This window comes from Xenopus tropicalis, chromosome 3, assembly GCF_000004195.4.
Source record: "Xenopus tropicalis strain Nigerian chromosome 3, UCB_Xtro_10.0, whole genome shotgun sequence".
NCBI classification, from domain to species: Eukaryota; Metazoa; Chordata; class Amphibia; order Anura; family Pipidae; genus Xenopus; species Xenopus tropicalis.
The window spans coordinates 153752991-153761297 of NC_030679.2; the positions used below are offsets into that span (position 1 = coordinate 153752991).

General features: G+C 53.0%; 1 protein-coding gene across 1 annotated transcript in view; it reads right to left on the reverse strand.

Moving 5' to 3' along the window:
- Positions 1-8283, reverse strand: part of shbg (sex hormone binding globulin) — a 62459-nt gene extending 54176 nt beyond the window's left edge. Inside the window, exon 1 of the mRNA XM_031899657.1 lies at positions 7786-8283. The gene's annotated coding sequence lies outside the window, so the exon portion shown is untranslated. The remainder of the gene's footprint in view (positions 1-7785) is intronic.
- Positions 8284-8307: the final 24 nt, after the last annotated feature.

Consider the following 8307-nt stretch of genomic DNA (forward strand, 5'->3'; position numbering starts at 1 on the left):
GCTGCCATAGTTTTATGGTATCTCTCTGTACAGGCTATGGGCATACTTAGAGGCTGTTCCTGCTGAATTGTGCTTAGTACAGGGGAATCCCTATGTGCCATAGTTTTATGGTATCTCTCTGTACAGGCTATGAGCAAACTTAGGGGGCTGTTCCTGCTGAATTGTGCTTAGTACAGGGGAATCCCTATGTGCCATAGTTTTATGGGATCTCTCTGTACAGGCTATGAGAAAACTTAGGGGGCTGTTCCTGCTGAATTGTGCTTAGTACAGGGGAATCCCTATGTGCCATAGTTTTATGGGATCTCTCTGTACAGGCTATGAGAAAACTTAGGGGGCTGTTCCTGCTGAATTGTGCTTAGTACAGGGGAATCCCTATGTGCCATAGTTTTATGGTATCTCTCTGTACAGGCTATGAGAAAACTTAGGGGGCTGTTCCTGCTGAATTGTGCTTAGTACAGGGGAATCCCTATGTGCCATAGTTTTATGGTATCTCTCTGTACAGGCTATGGGCAAACTTAGGGGGCTGTTCCTGCTGAATTGTGCTTAGTACAGGGGAATCCCTATGTGCCATAGTTTTATGGTATCTCTCTGTACAGGCTATGAGCAAACTTAGGGGGCTGTTCCTGCTGAATTGTGCTTAGTACAGGGGAATCCCTATGTGCCATAGTTTTATGGTATCTCTCTGTACAGGCTATGAGCAAACTTAGGGGGCTGTTCCTGCTGAATTGTGATTAGTACAGGGGAATCCCTATGTGCCATAGTTATATGGTATCTCTCTGTACAGGCTATGAGCAAACTTAGGGGGCTGTTCCTGCTGAATTGTGCTTAGTACAGGGGAATCCCTATGTGCCATAGTTTTATAGTATCTCTCTGTACAGGCTATGGGCAAACTTAGGGGGCTGTTCCTGCTGGAAATAACCATGTTTATGGAAAATGAGTTATAGGTTTTTTTTTTTTTTTTTTCAATGACCATCAAAAAAAAAAAAAAAAAGTATTGGCTCTTCCACGTTACAGCAGCGACACCTAATGGCCAAAACACAGAAATGCAACAAACCCTAAAGGATTTTATTTTTGCACTAATACATACCAGTAGAGGGTAATAAAAAAGGGGCAGGGCTTTACATTTAACAATCAGCACGGGGGTAGGTTCTTGTCCAATGAGGAGCAATGGTGGCTCTGGGCTTGGAACTGCCTCTCGTGTATATGTATTACTTGCCAATACGGGAATTGGGGAGAGTCGCCCGGCTCTATATGTTCTTGTATTTGGGCTTTAAATCAAAGGAGTCTGGAGCTGACCCATAATGGCCCTTGGGGGGGCAGCATGTTCCCCTCGGGGTTAATCATTTGATTTGTAATGTAACTAGTTGTTGGGGGTCCCTTCTGTGTCTATGGAAGGTCTTACTCTGTGCTTCTATGGAGCCCACAGCGAGGACTTCTGTATCGGGGGCTTCTGCGTGGCATGGTTCTCTGTATGGCAAAAATGAGCACTTGGTGCATCCCATTCCCCCCCATTTGGCTTATCAGTATGTGCCTCTTGTACCCACACTCCTTTGCTGATCCCTTATTCCCAGGAGCCCTTGGGCCAGCACCTTGTACAATTAAAGGGGAACCTGTCACCCTAAAAAAAGAATTTCATATACTTTTCTATCATGTTATTTGGGCAAAATCTTGCATTTCTTATTTAAGGGATATCTGGGAAGTGGCAAAGGGGAAGTTAAAGTAATTGTCATTAAAAATCTGAGCTGTCAATCATATATTGCTTGCATGTGGCATAGAGGCGGGGCAGGCAATATATGATTGACAGCTCAGATTCCCCCCGCCCCCATTGGTAAAGGACAAGATATGTACAATAAAGACTCACAGAATCCTTAACATGAACTGTTCCCCTAGAAGTCACTTTGGAGCAGACAACTAACAGCTGATTGGCCTTTAGGAGACTGAGGGGGAGGGGCTACACAAGGGTGTACGGGTCTATGGAAAAGCCAAACCGCTGCTGCCTGAATGGAAGGACATTGCTGAGAGAGGTCCCTGGCAGGGAGGATTCTGGGAAAGATTTGTGGGGAATGTTATTGGTTAAAGAGCTCAGCCCAATCCTGAGCCCACTGTGACCTTCACTCATTGTGATACTCAGGGCATTTCCTTATTGGGCAGCGACTTACAGCACTGCTGCAAACCAAGGTTCCTTCAGGATATTTCCCCACCGTAACGCTGGAAACTCCCCGTATTTATATCGGCAGAGGGAAAAGCTTCTGTTTGATCTTTATTCACACAAGCGGAGAGACGTGCCAACACTCGGAGACTTCTGCTCCTCGCTGTAATTATGCCCTATATCGACCCCAAACCTGACGTAACATTCCCCTGCTGATGGCGAAATCTCCTTTCCTCCGGTCTGTGTGAAGGCACCCAGCTCTAGGGAGAGAAAAGCTGCACATACGGGATATTAATATATCAGCACATAAATACTGCGGCCCAGGCAGCCTGGGACTAACAGCGGGCAGCCCATACCAACAAAGCAAAGGCTCCTATAGGGCCACAGTGTTTAGAGGCTAAAGGTCAGTATTGTGTAGGGGCCACAGCCTGTACCCTGTCTGAGGGCAGTGTGAGAGCCATGGGGGGGGGCAGTGTGAGAGCCATGGGGGGGGGGGGGCAGTGTGAGAGCCATGGGGGGGGGGGCAGTGTGAGAACCATGGGGGGGGGGGCAGTGTGAGAGCCATGGGGGGGGGGGGGCAGTGTGAGAGCCATGGGGGGGGGGGCAGTGTGAGAACCATGGGGGGGGGGGCAGTGTGAGAGCCATGGGGGGGGGGGCAGTGTGAGAGCCATGGGGGGGGGCAGTGTGAGAGCCATGGGGGGGGGGGGCAGTGTGAGAGCCATGGGGGGGGGCAGTGTGAGAACCATGGGGGGGGGGCAGTGTGAGAGCCATGGGGGGGGGGGGGCAGTGTGAGAGCCATGGGGGGGGGGCAGTGTGAGAGCCATGGGGGGGGGGGGCAGTGTGAGAGCCATGGGGGGGGGGGCAGTGTGAGAGCCATGGGGGGGGGCAGTGTGAGAGCCATGGGGGGGCAGTGTGAGAGCCATGAGGGGGGGGGGGCAGTGCGAGAGCCATGGGGGGGGCAGTGCGAGAGCCATGGGGGGGGGGGGCAGTGCGAGAGCCATGGGGGGGGGGGGGCAGTGCGAGAGCCATGGGGGGGGGGGCAGTGTGAGAGCCATGGGGGGGGGGGGGGCAGTGGGAGATCCATGGGGGGGGGGGCAGTGGGAGAGGCCATGGGGGGGGGGGGGGCAGTGGGAGAACATATACCCCTCGTGTGTCTGTATTAGCCCCACCTAAAGGGAACATATACCCCTCCTGTCTGTATTAGCCCCACCTAAAGGGAACATATACCCCTCCTGTCTGTATTAGCCCCACCTAAAGGGAACATATACCCCTCCTGTCTGTATTAGCCCCACCTAAAGGGAACATATACCCCCCTGTCTGTATTAGCCCCACCCTAAAGGGAACATATACCCCTCCTGTCTGTATTAGCCCCACCTAAAGGGAACATATACACCCCCGTCTGTATTAGCCCCACCCTAAATGGAAAATATACCCCTCCTGTCTGTATTAGCCCCACCTAAAGGGAACAAATACCCCTGTGTGTCTGTATTAGCCCCACCTACAGGGAACATATACCCCTGTGTGTCTGTATTAGCCCCACCTAAAGGGAACATATACCCCGGCCAGCACTGTATTAGCCCCACCTAAAGGGAACATATACCCCCCCGTCTGTATTAGCCCCACCTAAAGGGAACATATACCCCTGTGTGTCTGTATTAGCCCCACCCTAAAGGGAACATATACCCCTCCTGTCTGTATTAGCCCCACATAAAGGGAACATATACCCCTGTGTGTTTGTATTAGCCCCACCTAAAGGAAACATATACCCCTCCTGTCTGTATTAGCCCCACCCTAAAGGGAACATATACCCCTCCTGTCTGTATTAGCCCCACCTAAAGGGAACATATACCCCTGTGTGTCTGTATTAGCCCCACCCTAAAGGGAACATATACCCCTCCTGTCTGTATTAGCCCCACATAAAGGGAACATATACCCCTGTGTGTTTGTATTAGCCCCACCTAAAGGAAACATATACCCCTCCTGTCTGTATTAGCCCCACATAAAGGGAACATATACCCCTGTGTGTTTGTATTAGCCCCACCTACAGGGAACATATACCCCTGTGTGTCTGTATTAGCCCCACCTACAGGGAACATATACCCCTGTGTGTCTGTATTAGCCCCACCTAAAGGGAACATATACCCCTGTGTGTCTGTATTAGCCCCACCTAAAGGAAACATATACCCCTCCTGTCTGTATTAGCCCCACATAAAGGGAACATATACCCCTCCTGCCTGTATTAGCCCCACCTAAAGGGAACATATACCCCTGTGTGTCTGTATTAGCCCCACCCTAAAGGGAACATATACCCCTGTGTGTCTGTATTAGCCCCACATAAAGGGAACATATACCCCTCCTGTCTGTATTAGCCCCACCTAAAGGGAAAATATACCCCTCCTGTCTGTATTAGCCCCACCTACAGGGAACATATACCCCTGTGTGTCTGTATTAGCCCCACCTAAAGGGAACATATACCCCTGTGTGTCTGTATTAGCCCCACCTAAAGGGAAAATATACCCCTCCTGTCTGTATTAGCCCCACCTAAAGGGAACATATACCCCTCCTGTCTGTATTAGCCCCACATAAAGGGAACATATACCCCTCCTGTCTGTATTAGCCCCACATAAAGGGAACATATACCCCTGTGTGTTTGTATTAGCCCCACCCTAAAGGGAACATATACCCCTGTGTGTCTGTATTAGCCCCACCCTAAAGGGAACATATACCCCTGTGTGTCTGTATTAGCCCCACCTAAAGGGAACATATACCCCTGTGTGTCTGTATTAGCCCCACCTACAGGGAACATATACCCCTGTGTGTCTGTATTAGCCCCACCTAAAGGGAACATATACCCCTCCTGTCTGTATTAGCCCCACCTAAAGGGAACATATACCCCTGTGTGTCTGTATTAGCCCCACCTAAAGGGAACATATACCCCTCCTGTCTGTATCAGCCCCACCTAAAGGGAACAAATACCCCTGTGTGTCTGTATTAGCCCCACCTACAGGGAACATATACCCCTGTGTGTCTGTATTAGCCCCACCTACAGGGAACATATACCCCTGTGTGTCTGTATTAGCCCCACCTACAGGGAACATATACCCCTGTGTGTCTGTATTAGCGCCACCTACAGGGAACATATACCCCTGTGTGTCTGTATTAGCCCCACCTACAGGGAACATATACCCCTGTGTGTCTGTATTAGCCCCACCTAAAGGGAACATATACCCCTCCTGTCTGTATTAGCCCCACCTACAGGGAACATATACCCCTGTGTGTCTGTATTAGCCCCGCCTACAGGGAACATATACCCCTGTGTGTCTGTATTAGCGCCACCTAAAGGGAACATATACCCCTGTGTGTCTGTATTAGCCCCACCTAAAGGGAACATATACCCCTCCTGTCTGTATTAGCCCCACCTAAAGGGAACATATACCCCTGTGTGTCTGTATTAGCCCCACCTAAAGGGAACATATACCCCTGTGTGTCTGTATTAGTGCCACCTAAAGGGAACATATACCCCTGTGTGTCTGTATTAGCGCCACCTAAAGGGAACATATACCCCTCGTGTGTCTGTATTAGCCCCACCTAAAGGGAACATATACCCCTCCTGTCTGTATTAGCCCCACCTAAAGGGAACATATACCCCTCCTGTCTGTATTAGCCCCACCTAAAGGGAACATATACCCCTCCTGTCTGTATTAGCCCCACCTACAGGGAACATATACCCCTGTGTGTCTGTATTAGCCCCACCTAAAGGGAACATATACCCCTCCTGTCTGTATTAGCCCCACCTAAAGGGAACATATACCCCTGTGTGTCTGTATTAGCCCCACCTAAAGGGAACATATACCCCTGTGTGTCTGTATTAGCCCCACCTACAGGGAACATATACCCCTGTGTGTCTGTATTAGCGCCACCTAAAGGGAACATATACCCGTGTGTCTGTATTAGCCCCACCTAAAGGGAACATATACCCCTCCTGTCTGTATTAGCCCCACCTAAAGGGAACATATACCCCTGTGTGTCTGTATTAGCCCCACCTACAGGGAACATATACCCCTGTGTGTCTGTATTAGCCCCACCTAAAGGGAACATATACCCCTCCTGTCTGTATTAGCCCCACCTAAAGGGAACATATACCCCTCCTGTCTGTATTAGCCCCACCTAAAGGGAACATATACCCCTCCTGTCTGTATTAGCCCCACCTAAAGGGAACATATACCCCTCCTGTCTGTATTAAGGGTAGGGAAATGGCTGCTCACTGTTTGGATCTAGTGACTACTGTGTGAGGCTCTGTTACTCACTCTCTGTGCGGAGGAGGATATACAATTCCCGGCTCTGAACCATTAGTTTCTCCTTTATTTACAGCCCGGGCTTCCCATACAGGTGAGAGTCCGTAGGTTCCCTGTGTAGCTACTATTGCCCGGACCGGGTATATACCTGGGGCCAATGGTTGGACCCAGGAACTGCCCAGCCGGGTACCGGTACAGTCAGTCTGCCCCCCCAGCCTGGCCCCTTGTGCCCCAGTGGGACCCCGGAGTTGTTACCCCCCCCAGCCTGGGTCTTGTGCCCCAGTGGGACCCCGGAGTTGTTACCCCCCCCCCAGCCTGGCCCCTTCTGCCCCAGTGGGACCCCGGAGTTGTTACCCCCCCAGCCTGGGTCTTGTGCCCCAGTGGGACCCCAGAGTTGTTACCCCCCCCCCAGCCTGGGTCTTGTGCCCCAGTGGGACCCCGGAGTTGTTACCCCCCCCCCCCCCAGCCTGGGCTATTGTGCCCCAGTGGGACCCCGGAGTTGTTACCCCCCCCCAGCCTGGGCTATTGTGCCCCAGTGGGACCCCGGAGTTGTTACACCCCCCCCCCAGCCTGGCCCCTTGTGCACCAGTGTGACCCCGGAGTTGTTACCCCCCCCCAGCCTGGGTCTTGTGCCCCAGTGGGACCCCGGAGTTGTTACCCCCCCCCAGCCTGGCCCCGGAGTTGTTACCCCCCCCCAGCCTGGGTCTTGTGCCCCAGTGGGACCCCGGAGTTGTTACCCCCCCCCAGCCTGGGTCTTGTGCCCCAGTGGGACCCCGGAGTTGTTACCCCCCCCCCCCAGCCTGGGTCTTGTGCCCCAGTGGGACCCCGGAGTTGTTACCCCCCCCCCCCAGCCTGGGTCTTGTGCCCCAGTGGGACCCCGGAGTTGTTACCCCCCCCCCCAGCCAGGGCTATTGTGCCCCAGTGGGACCCCGGAGTTGTTACCCCCCCCCAGCCTGGGTCTTGTGCCCCAGTGGGACCCCGGAGTTGTTACCCCCCCCCAGCCTGGGTCTTGTGCCCCAGTGGGACCCCGGAGTTGTTACCCCCCCCCCCAGCCTGGGTCTTGTGCCCCAGTGGGACCCGGAGTTGTTACCCCCCCCCCCCCCCCCCAGCCAGGGCTCTTGTGCCCCAGTGGGACCCCGGAGTTGTTACCCCCCCCCCCAGCCTGGCCCCTTGTGCCCCAGTGGGACCCGGAGATGTAACCTACGGACTCTATACGGTAACCTGTATGGGAAGCCCGGGCTGTAAATAAAGGAGAAACTAATGGTTCAGAGCCGGGAATTGTATACCCTCCTAGTGGTACAAACGCACTAACCCACCCCCAGTCCAACCCCAGCAACTCACCGACCCCTATAGGCCTCTCACACAAATGGCGCCAGGGACTTTCCTGAGGCGGAGTCCGAACGCCTTGAGGGCTAGACGGCAAGAAAAAATACTCCAGGTCGGGGATCCGAGGCCCACTACTTAAACGTCAGATTCCCAGAGCACAATGGTCGGGCACTGTTCCGTTACAGCCAAGGGCAGCGCCTTAATGCACCGGTAAGATCTCCGGGCCCCCGGACAAGCGATTCCCGCACAGCACAAAACCCATCAGTCAATAAGCACTACGCATGCGCAGCACATACACCACGAATCACCCATCTGAGGTGTAATTGGCGCCATTACACGTCCATCGTGCATAAAGCCCTCCCCTTATGACGTTCGGTTACATCACCGCTTCACTCTCCAATTCAGTTTCTAGCAGCCGCTCTTATGAAACAAGTGGGACGGGTCAAAACTGAGAGCCGAGAGCGCATGCGTCGCCAGTAGCGCACGGCCCTCCCACAGAGCGGCTCGTCCTCCAATCATAATACAGAAGAGGGTGCG